This window comes from Tamandua tetradactyla, chromosome 6 (genome assembly GCF_023851605.1).
Source record: "Tamandua tetradactyla isolate mTamTet1 chromosome 6, mTamTet1.pri, whole genome shotgun sequence".
In the NCBI taxonomy this organism is placed as follows: domain Eukaryota; kingdom Metazoa; phylum Chordata; class Mammalia; order Pilosa; family Myrmecophagidae; genus Tamandua; species Tamandua tetradactyla.
This window is the reverse complement of record NC_135332.1, coordinates 139,772,599-139,784,814: the sequence shown is the minus strand read 5'-3', so window position 1 is coordinate 139,784,814 and position 12,216 is coordinate 139,772,599.

Sequence of the window (12,216 nt, the reverse complement as noted above, 5' to 3'; positions counted from 1 at the left end):
CCAATTTACACACCCACCAGCAATGTATGAGTATTCCTATTTATCCGCATCTATACCAATGGAGTATGTTATCAAAATTTTAAATATCTGACAGTCTGATACAAGGAACGTGGGTTTTCTATTTGTTTTAAAGTTTTAAGCCACTTATTACTGGGGGTAAGTATCCTTTCCTCTTTGGGAACAAGTTGTATCTTCTCTTCTGAAGAATCGTCCCTTTACTCATTTTTTCTATTATCGTGTAAATCTTTTTCCTTAATGATTTGTAATAGTTCTTTACATGTTAGAGAAATTAATTCTCTCTCTCTTTTTTTTTTTTACATGGGCAGGCACCGGGAACCGAACCTGGTCCTCTGGCATGGCAGGTGAGCATGCTTGCCTGCTGAGCCACCGTGGCCCTAATTCTTTATTTATGATATAAATTGCTAGTACTTTCTCCTAATTTGTCTTTTTTTCCCCCACTTGCTTATGATAAGTTTTGCTTTGCAATTTAAAAAAACATTTTCAAGTAGCCAAATCTATCAAAATGTTCTTTTATAGCTTCTGGATTTTATGTCATAGCTAGAGAAGTCTTTCCCAATAAAAAACTGTAAGAGAATTGTCCTTCTTTTAGAAATTGCATTGTTTCAATTTTTATGTCTTATCTTTCTGGAACATATTTTGAATAAAATGTGTGGTATGGCTCCATTTTTTTTTTTTTGCAGATGGCTACCTCTTAGTTCCCTCACCATTTATTTAATAATCATTTTTCCCTACAAATTTGAAATACCATTTCTAGCAAAAACTAAATTTCCATATATATTTGTGTTTCTTTTTTTACTTTTCTATTCTAGTGTGATAATCTGTGTGACTGTTCAAATGCAAGCACCACACTGTTTTCATTGTTGAATATCTTATACTGTATTATAAACATAATTATAATAATTTTTGTCTTTAGTACATTCTAATTACTTTTATTTTTCAGAATTTTCCTCTCAATTCTTACTTGTTTATTTCTCCATATGAATTTTAGAATCAGTTTGCCTAGTTCCAGAAAAATGTGTGTGTCATGGTTAGGGACGTGTGTCAACTTGTCCAAGTTGTGGTACCTGCTTATCTGAGTGGGCAAGTGCTGGCCTGTCTGTTGCAATGAGGACATTTCATAGGATTAGGTCATGATCACATCAGCTGCATCCACAGCTGATTCCATTTGTAATCAGTCAAAGGGGAGTGTCTTCTACAATTAGTGATGCTAAATCTAATCACGGGAAGCCTTTTAAGGAGGATTCAGAGGAGACAGTTCCCATTCCTGCTTTGGCTGGTGAGCCTCTCCTGTGGGGTTCATCCAGACCCTCCATCGGAGTCGTCGGCTTCACACCCTGCCCTGTGGATTTTGGACTCTGCGTTCCTGTGGTCACGTGAGACACTTTTATAAATTTTATATTTGCAAGTGTTCCCTGTTGATTCTGTTTCTCTAGAGAACCCTAACTAATACAGTGTGTTGCTATTTTTATTGAGATTATGTTGTATTTGAAGATTAATTTAGCAGGATCTGGGATTTTTATGATGCTGAATCTTCCTACCCAAGGACATGGCCCGACTTACTTGTTCAAATGCTCTTTTCTGGCCTTAGGGGTATTTAAAATAGGTATCGAATAGGAAAACTGCACATTTTGTATTACTTGTTTCTAGTATTTTTTCTCTTTTTGCTGCTATTGTAAATGGAATCTGTTTTCCTATCCTCTGTTTGTCCATGTGAAATCTATTGATTCTGTATTAGCTCAGATACCGACAATTTATTACTTCGTCTTCCATTTTTGTACCTTTAATTTCTTTCTCTTTCCAAAATTGGTTTGGCTAATACCAAGAAACAATATCAAAATAAATATTAGTGATGATAGCAGACATCATAACCTTTTTTTCTGGCATTAAGGGCAATATTTCTAGTGTGTTACCATTAAGCATTATGCTGGCTTATGTGTTGAGAAAGATACATTTTATCATGTTGAGAATAGTTTTCTCTCTCCTATTTAATAGTTTTCATCAGCTATTTTTAAGGCCAAGAGTAAATGTTGAATTTTACCAAATGTCTTCTCAAAATCTATGGAGATCATTGTAAGATTGTTTTCCTTTGATCTATTCATATAATAAATTACAATAATCATTTTTCTCATTACTGAACCATCTTCATGGTTGAAATAAACTCCTAGGTAATAACATATTATTCTTTTAATAAATTGTTGGATTCTGTTTACTACTGTTTCTTTAGCATTTGCATTAATAATCATAAGTTTGGCATATTGAGTTTTGTTATCAGTATTATACATGATAAATAAAAATGTGAAAGCTTTCTTTCATCTTCACCTAGGTGATGAATGACCTGTTTTCTTTTTTTGTCAAAGCAGATGGAGTCTCCTTGTACAACCAACCACCTAAGCCTCGTAATTTTGAAGAAAAATAGTTATTAACTTCCTCCGTTCCTTCTTCAGTCAGTAGAAGATGACGGTTGCAGTTGGTTTGGGAGCTTTTTATTTCTCTAGGAAATCATCCATTTCATCAAGGTTTCCTAACATATTTATTAAATTGAGAAAGTCATTGCATATAATTGTTTGGTTTTGTCTGCATTTTAAATTACTTTCCCTTATATCTTTATCAGTGTATTTATATTTCCTTTTGCTTTTCTTGATTAAGTTATTAAACAGCTCATCTCTATTTTATTATTTTCTGAAAGATTCAGCTTCTGAATTATTATATTAGTCCTAAAATTTGCGTTTGCAAATTAATTAACGTTTTAAGTTGAATAATTTTTCTGCTCTCATTAACTAACTTCTTGATAATTTCTTAAATTCTTTCTTAACTGTTAATATAAGTACTTTGAGCTATGCATTTTCCTTTGAACACTGTTTTAGCTGATACATATTTTCATTGTGATTATTTTTGAGATAGTCTTCAAAATTTATTGGGATTTTTTCACTTCCTTGAATATCTTTATAGTTTATCAACCATATACATCCTGGAAATCTTAGCTTAGTCTTGCCCGTTTTGAACAATAAATTGAACTCTTTCATATTCTTTTAATCTACAGGTTGGTCTTTTATCCCTTTCTTTTCCTTACAATTTATCTGTTGAAGAAGTTGGTGCACATGACTTATAAAGTTTCCCACAGTCTAAATTTTGCTGATTGTATACCTAGGTAACATGTTCTTCTGACTTTTTTGTTTCCTTCAAATTAGTAACCAGATCAGACTGATGTTCAATCTGTTTGGCAAGACTACAAGTGATGGTGTCTGTTCTTTCATCACAGCAGAATCTATTCCTCCTTTCGTGGTGTTGTCAACCACTGATGTCCATTATTTAGATCCATTAACCCATGCGGCTACAAAATGGTGGTCATCTAATTTAATCATTTCTTTTTCATTTGCTATTTGTTATTCTTCTATTGAGATGTTTTTCCTCATCTGCCAGTCATATTGGAAAGACAGGATAAACGCTCATGTCTTTCCCTTTGTTTACCAGTTTTATTGGGTTTACTTCTGTCCTTTAAGTGTTATTTATGCATAAAAATGCCATTATAATTCATAGACTGGAACATATTTGTGAAGTTTCCATGAACTGTCATTATTATTGTTTGCTCATGTTGTCCTATTTTTGGCCACTGGGAGATTCTTCGTGTTGGCTTCTGGGTCCTTTTGGCACCACCCTGGTAGTCTTTGATATCTACCTGGCTTTCTGGTATGACAAGTTGTTCCAGGCTCATCTTGTATGCGTCCTGCCTCAGATCGAGAACCAGCCATTCCAATGAGAATCTGGTTCTTCTTGTGAGAAACCCTATTTCAAGATCACCATCTGAGCAGCAGTACTAATTATTACCAGTCAGGCAGTCTCTTCAGTGGTCAGAGCCAAAATTCATGGTCTCCTCAGAAGTTCATATGATAATCCCAGTTCAAAACCTCTTTTTTTCCTCTAAAACTTTGCGGTATTTTATCTATTCATCTCCTTTCTTCCAAACTGAATCTCCTAATTCTCAAGGACACAGGGAATATGAAGAATTATATTATCCCATAAACTACTCATTTACTTTGTTCAACATGACACATACAATAGTCACAGAATAATTGTAATATCACCCACGCCAGCATAATTACTGAGAATAGTTAAAAAAATGTTTTTGCATGTGTTCTCCCAATTTTTACCCACTATTTTTAATAACTATTGTACCCTTTATACATGAAAGTCAATTTTTCTGGATATAAAATCCTTGACTTACATTTTCTTTAATTGGATATCCTAAGCGTGTATAAAACCCATGACGGCTTGCTTTCTGAGATTTCCAGGCTTTGTTTTTCTCTCCCACTTTTATATGAACCTTCTCTTGGCTTCATCTCTTTTGTCCTTTTCCTGCTCCATTTTGATTCTGTTCTCAGCAGTTTCTCCTCAGTGTGGAGCCCTGTCTTGGAAGAAGCCCTAGCTGGTCAATTCTGAGAGTTCACAGGGATTAGACTCATCTAACTTTTTCTGATAGTACCGTGGGCCCCTTGCATTCACTTCCTGATGAATTAGGCAAAACATCTCCCCATTTCAGCCACTCTTCTCAATTTGACCTGCTGGTGCTTTGTCCTCACCTTGTTGCATTCAAGGCATACGATGTCACCTGGAATTTTCAATATATGTTGTCCATAGGAATTTTGTTTTAGTATCTAGGTGCCTTGTCTTTAATGTGGGGATTGCAGAGATTACAAAAAACAAACAAATTTTGGCGCAACTGCTGCCATCCTCCCAGAATCTCTTTTGGATTTCTTTTTTTGACACAGAATTAAGAGAGATGTTTTATTAATATTGCTGTTTTTAAAAATTTTTTGTTTGTTTTTAATTTTCAGGAGGTATGGGCATTTCATTTTCAGTTTTTATTATTAAATTTGTAATTTTTAACATTTCTTTTTTTTTTTGATCAGGGATGATTTGGGGTACAAAGGTATTCATAGCCATTTTATCTTCATTGTGAAATGTGCTCTTCAGCATTTTAAATTACCATTTTTTATTTCATTTAATAATTCTGGAGCTAAATTGAATTTACTTTTGGTTTACATTTTCTACAATACTGTTATTTTTTATTTAAACAATAAATTATCTTTTAAAAGAATTAAAAAATAAGAAAACATATGTTTGTGGTAGGTGGAACAACGGCCTTCCAAAGACATCCAAGTCCTAATCCCTGGAACCTGAAAATATGTTATGTTACATGGCAGTTGGGTATTAAGATTGCAGATGGAATTAAGATTGTTAATCAGGTTGCCTTAAATAACAGTTCATCCTGTATTACTCAGGTTGGGACAATATAATCAAAGGATCCTTAAAGAGGAAGAGAGAGGTAGAAGAGTTGGCTCAGCCACATTGCTCAGTTTGCAAGCTGCCAGAATGTGATAAACCAGAACTGGAATGGCTTTTAAAGAGGGGAATTTAATAAGTTACAAGTTTATAATTCTAAACCTATAAAATTGTCCAAACTAAGGCACCCAGGGAAAGACACCTTAATTCAAGGAAGGCTGATGGGTCAGGATCACCTTTGTCAGATGGGTAGCCACATGGCTGGCATCTGCTGGTCTCTTGCTCCTGGACTCCATTGCTTTCAGCTACTGTTTCTTTGGGGGTTCCTCATTTTTCTTCTCCAAGGCTGGCTTTTATCTCTTCTCTTGGCTCTCTCCAAGTTCTGGCTTGTTTAACGTCTCATGGTGATGTCTGCTGGCCTCCCAGTATCTCTAAACATCCATGTCTCTGTTCTCCAAGTGTTGGCATCTGTGTCAGTTCTTCTCTGAAGTTTCTGTCAGTGCTGTCATTTTTAAGCTCTCTCCAAGATATTTCCTCTTTTAAAGGACTCCAGTAAACTAATCAAGACCAACCCTGAATGGGATGAGTTGCATCTCCATCTAATCAAAAAGTCACACCCACAATTAGGTGTGCCTCATCTCTGTGCAGATAATTTAAACAAAAGATTCCAATCTACAATATTGAATCAAGATGAAAAGAAATGGCTGCCCTCACAAGATTGAATCAGGATTAAAACTTGGCTTTTCTAAGGTATATAATATTTTCAAATCAGCACATTCCAACTTCTGGGCCCCCCCAAAAGACATGTTTTTTTCCATATACAACATACATTCACCCCATTACAATATCATAAAAGCCTTAAAACATTTCAGTAAAAATACAAATACAATACAAAGTTAAAACCAGCTCAAAATCTGTTACAGGCATGATCTACTCTAAGGCAAAGATTTTCTTTTTACTCTGGGCTGTAAAACTCAGAGCAAGTTGTCTGTTGCCAGTATACAAAGAAAGGACAGTCATAGGATACATGTTTTCATTTCCATAGGGAGAAATTGGAAGGAACACAGGAGTCACTGGACCTAAACCATTCCTAAAACCAACAGGGCAAACTTCATTAGATTTCAAAGTCTAGAGAGTCACTTATCCTTGGGGATTTAGAAAGTGGCAGTCCCACTCTTTCCAAGGGACTGCACAGTGGCTTTGCTCTCTCCAAACACTGGGGTGGTTGCAATCATTGGAGACACTGGGGAAGCCACCTTTTTTCTGGGCTCCACCCTCTCTAAGCTTTGGGGCAGCACCTGCGATCTCTGCCATTTCTGGGGGCACATGCTCAAACCCCCCAGAACAAGAAGGTGGCAGCCAGGCTCCACCCCGGCCCCCCCAATCCCCAGTTTATGTGTTCCACAATCTCCAAGGCCTGAGGTGGGCACAACTCTTCCTGAACAATGAAGCGGAAGACCCACCCTCTGCTTTCAGGGCAAACACACCCTCTCCACACATATGAGTGGATCTGCTCTCCAGGCCTGAGGTTCCTTGGCTTCCATGGTTCTACCTCCAAAGTTATTTTTTTCCTTCAAACTGTCCCTCTTAGTCCAGGTTGGAAGTAGTTCCATTTATATAGATCCCACAACACTCTTGTTGCTTTTCTGTACAGTATGCTGGGATCATGACCATCATTCAAAAGGATGTTCCACAAATCCTTTCTGGATAGCTCAATCTCCAATCCTGGCTTTTTCTGAAATGGCTGACTGCTTCCATATTTGCTTAAATCCTCATATAGGGCCCTATTCAGAGGGATCTCACTTTCCGGAAGCCCAGAATTTTCCAGACCATCAGTTTCTGTTTTCTATGAACCCAACAGTTCAGTTCTCAACTTATCTGTTTCTTCCTGCATTTTACTATAAGCTACAAGGAGCCAAACAGCATTTTCCACATTTAGTTTGGAAATTTCTTCTTCTAAATATCCAAGTTTATCACTCTCAAATTCTGCCTTCCATCTACAAAAAATGCCTTCTTTCCAGTTTTCAATGACACATTCATCATTTCTGTCTAAAACCCTGTCAGAGGTAGCTTTAGAATCCACGTTTCTACCGACAGTCTCTTCAAAGCATTCTTAGGCCTTCTCTAGCAAGCTCCTCACAATTCTTTCAGAATTTTCACCTTATCCTTTTAAAAACCTGATCCAACATGTTTGGTATTTGCAACCCACAGCAGCACCCAAATACTCTGGTACCAAAATCTGTGTGTGTTTGCAAGCTTCCAGAATGTGATATACCAGAACTAGAAAAGCTTTTAAAAAAGGGGACTTAATGTTACAAGCGTAAAGTTATTTTTTATAAGCCTATAAAATTGTCCAAGCTAGGCATCCAGAGAAAGATACTTTAATTCAAGAAGGCCAATTGATCAGGAACACCTCTGTCAGCTGAGTAGTCACATGGCTGGGATCAGTTGATCCCTTGCTCCTGCGCTCCATTGCTTTCAGTCTCTATTGCTGTGGGGGTGCCTCACTTTGCTTCTCCAGGGCTGGCTTTCATCTCTTGGCTTCTCTTGGTTCTCTACAGGTTCTGGCTTCCTTAACATCTCATGTCAACATCTGCTGGGCTCAAATCATCTCTAAATGTCAGTGTCTCTGTTCTCCAGGTGTCAGCTCTTCCCTGAAGTTTTTGTCAGTGCTGTCATTTCTGAACTCTCTCCAAAACATTTCTTCTTTAAAGGACTCCAGTAAGCTAATCAAGACCCACCCTGAATGGGCCATCTTGCAGCTCCATCTAATCAAAAGTACTCACCCACAATTGGGCATGTCTCATCTTCATGGAGACAATTTAATAAAAAATTCCAAATGTGTAATATTGAATCAATATTCACAAGATTTAATTAGGATAAAAAAATGGTTTTTCTGGGGTACATAGTACTTGCAAACCAGCCCATGCATTACATGCTTCCTGACTATTATGTTTTACAGCTGCATAATATTCCATCATAAGTTTATACCACAGCTTGTTTAGCCACTCATCCATTGTTAGACATTTGGGTTGTTTCCATCTCTTAGCAATTGTAAATAATCCTGCTATAAATGTTGGTGTGCAAATGTCCGTTTATGTCCTTGCCTTCAGTTCCTCTGAATATATACCTTGCAATCGGTTTGCTTGATCGTATGGCAATTCCATACTTACCTTCTTGAGGAATTGCTAAACTGTGTTTCAGAGTAGTTGCAAGATTTTACATCCCCACCAGCTGTGGATAACTGTGGCTCCTATTGCATAAGCTGCCTTTTTACTTCCATCACAAATTTCTTTGATGCGCAAAAGTATTTAACTTTGAGGAGATCCATTTATCTACTTATTTTTTCATTGCTCATGCTTTGGGTGTAAGGTCTAGGAGACCACCTCCTATTACAAGATTTATCAGATATTTTCCTATATTTTCTTCCAAAAATTTTATGGTCTTAATTCTAATATTAGGTTTTTGATCTGTTTTGAGTTATTTTTTATGCATGTGAGGTATGGGTCCTCTGTAATTTCTTTGTGTATGGATATCTACTTCTCTGAACACCATTGATTAGAGAGACTGCTCTGTCCCAGGTCAAGTATCAGTTGTCCATAGATGAGAGGGCCTATTTCTGAACACTCACTTCAATTCCATTGGTCAGTGTATCTGTCTTTATGCTAGTACCATGCTGTTTTGACCACTGTAGCTTTGTAATATGGTTTAAGGTCAGGTAGTGTGAGACCTCCCACTTCATTTTTCTTTTTCAAGATATTTTAAACTATTTGGGGCACCTTACTCTTCCAAATAAATTTGGTTATTGGTTTTTCTCTTTCTGAAAAATAAGTTGTTGGAATTTTAATTGATATTGCATTGAATCTATAAATTGAGTTAGGTAGAGTTGACATCTCAACTATATTGAGTATTCCAATCTATGAACATGGTATGCCCTTTCATTTATTTAGGTCTTCCATGATTACTTTCAGAATTTTTTGTAGTTTTCTGTGTATAGGTCTTCTGTATCCTTAGTTAAATTTATTCCTAAATATTTTATTCTTTTGGTTGCTATTGCAAATGGATTTTTTTTTATTTCCTCCTCAGATTGCTCATCACTAGTATATAGAAACACTATTGATTTTGAGGTATTGATCTTGTACCCTGCCACTTTGCTATACTCATTTATTAGCTCTAGGAGCTTTGGTGTAGATTTTCCAGGATTTTAGACATGTAGTATCATATCATCTGCAAACAGTGAGAATTTTACTTCTTCCCCTCCAATATGGATGCCTTTTATTTCCTTCCCTTGTCTAATTGCTCTGGCTAGACTTCCAGTACAATGTAGAGTAAGAATGGTGACAGTGGACATCCTTGTCTTGTTCCTGATCTTAGAGGGAAAGCCTCAGTCTTTCCCCATTGAGGAAGATGTTAGCTATGGGCTTTTCATATATTCCCTTTATCATGTTGAGGAAGTTCCCCTACATTCCTATCTTTTGAAGTGTTTTCATCAAGAAAATATGCTGAATTTTGTCACATGTCTTTTCTGCATCAATTGAGATGATCATGTGTTTTTTCTACTTTGACTTACTGATATGGTGTATTACATTAATTGATTTTCTTGTATTGAATTAACCTTACATACCTGGAATAAATCCCACTTGGTCATGATGTATAATTCTTTTGATGTGCTACTGGATTTGATTTTGAAGTATTTTGTTGAGGGTTTTTGCATCTATAGTCATTAGAAAGATTGATCCGCAATTTTTTTTTCTTGTAGTACCTTCGTTTGGCTTTGGCATTATGGTGATGTTGGCTTCATAGAGTTAGTTAGGTAGCTTTTCCCCAATTTCAATTTTTTTGAAGTGTATGAGCAGGATTGGTACTAATTCTTTCTTGAATGCTTGATAAAATTCACATGTGAAACCATCCAGTCCTGGACTTTTCTTTTTTGGGAGCTTCTTGATGACTGATTCAATATCTTTACTTGTGATTGGTTTGTTGAGGTCATTTATTTCTTCTATAGTCAATGTTGCTTGTTCATTCCTTTCTAGGAGTTGTGCATTTCATCTAAATTGTCTAGTTGTTAGCATATAGTTGTTCATAACATTCTCTCATTACTTCTTTTATTTCTGTGGGGTCAGTGGTTATGTCTCCTCTTCCATTTCTGATTTAATTTATTTGCATCCTCTCTTTTTTTTTTTTTGGTCAGCCCATTGATTTTTTTGAAGAAACAACTTCTGGTTTTGTTAATTTTCTCTATTGTTTTCATATTCTCAATTTCATTTTTTCTGCTCTAACCTTTATTATTTATTTCCTTTTGTTTGCCTTGGGGTTAGTTTGCTTTTCTTTCTCTTGCTCTTCCAAGTGAACAGTTAATTCCTCGATTTTTTCTCTTTCTTCTTTTTTGAATAAAGGTGTTTAAAGCAATAAATTCTCCTCTCAGCACTATCTTTGCTGCATCCCATAAATTTTGATATGTTGTATTTTCATTTTAATTTGCCTTGGGATATTTATTGATTTCTCTTGTAACTTCTTCCTTGACCCACTGATTGTTTAAAGGTGCATTGTTAAGTTTCCATGTATTTGTGAGTTTTGGGGCCCTCTACCTGTTACTGATTTCCAACTTCATTCCACTATGATTTGAGAAAGTGTTTTGTGTAATTTCAATCCTTTTATTTTGTTGAGACTTGCTTTTTTACCCTGCATATGGACTATCCTTGAGAATGGTCCATGACCACTTGAGAAAAATGTGTATTCTGCTGTTATGGATGTAATGTTCTGTAAATATCTGTTAAGTCAAGTTCTTTTATTGTATTATTCAAGATCTCTGTTTCCTTATTGATACTCTGTCTAGATGTTCTGTCTATTTATGAGAGCCCTGAATTGAAGTCCTCAACTATTATGGTAGAGGTGTCTATTTCTCCCTTCAGTGTTTTCAGTGTTTGCCTCATGTAACTTGGAGCACTCTAGCTTAGTACATAAATATTTATAATTGCTATGTCCTCTTGTTGAATTGTTCCTTTTATTAATACATAGTGCCCTTCTTTGTCTCTTTTAATTGTTTTACATTTGAAATTTAATTTGTTGGACATTAGTACAGCTACCTCTGCTCTTTTCTGGTTGTTGTTTGCATGAAAAATATTTTTTCAACCTTCCACTTTCAACTTCTTTTTGTTCTTGGGTCTAAAGTGAGTATCCTGTAGACAGCATATAGATGGATCCTGTTTTTTTTCCATTCTGCCAGTCTATGTATTTTGATCGGGTAGTTTAATCCATTAACATTTAATGTTATTAGGATAAAGGCAGTATTTTCTTCTACCATTTTGTCTTTTGTATTTTATATGTTGTGCTGGTTTGGAAATATTATGTACTCCAGAATAGCCATGTTGTAATCTTGATTCAATCTTGTGGAGGAAGCCATTTCTTTTCAATCTGATATACTTCATATAGAAGGCTTAGATTGCTTTGAAGAGACTGTTGGTAGAAATGTGGACTCAAAAGATACTTCTGATAAGGTCTTAGGCAGAAATGATGCATGTTTTATTGAAATTTGAAAGGGAGGTGATCCTTGTTTTAAAGTGACCAAGAATCCAGCAAAACTGACTGCTGGTTTTAGATGGAAGGCAGATTTTAAGAGCCACTAACTTAGATATTTAGCAGAAGAGATTTCCAAAGTAAATGTGGAAAGTGCAGCCTGGTTTCTCCTTGCAGCTTATAGTGAAATGCAACAGGAAAGAGATAAGCTGAGAACTGAACTCTTGGATACAAAGAAATCAGAAACTGATAGTCTGGAAAATTCTGGGCTCCCACAAAGGTGGATCCCAGAGAATATTGCTCCACATGAGGATTTAACCAAACATGGAACTAGTCAGCCATTTCAGAAAAAGTTACAATGGAAGATTGAGTTATCCAGGAAGGATTTTTGGAAAGTCA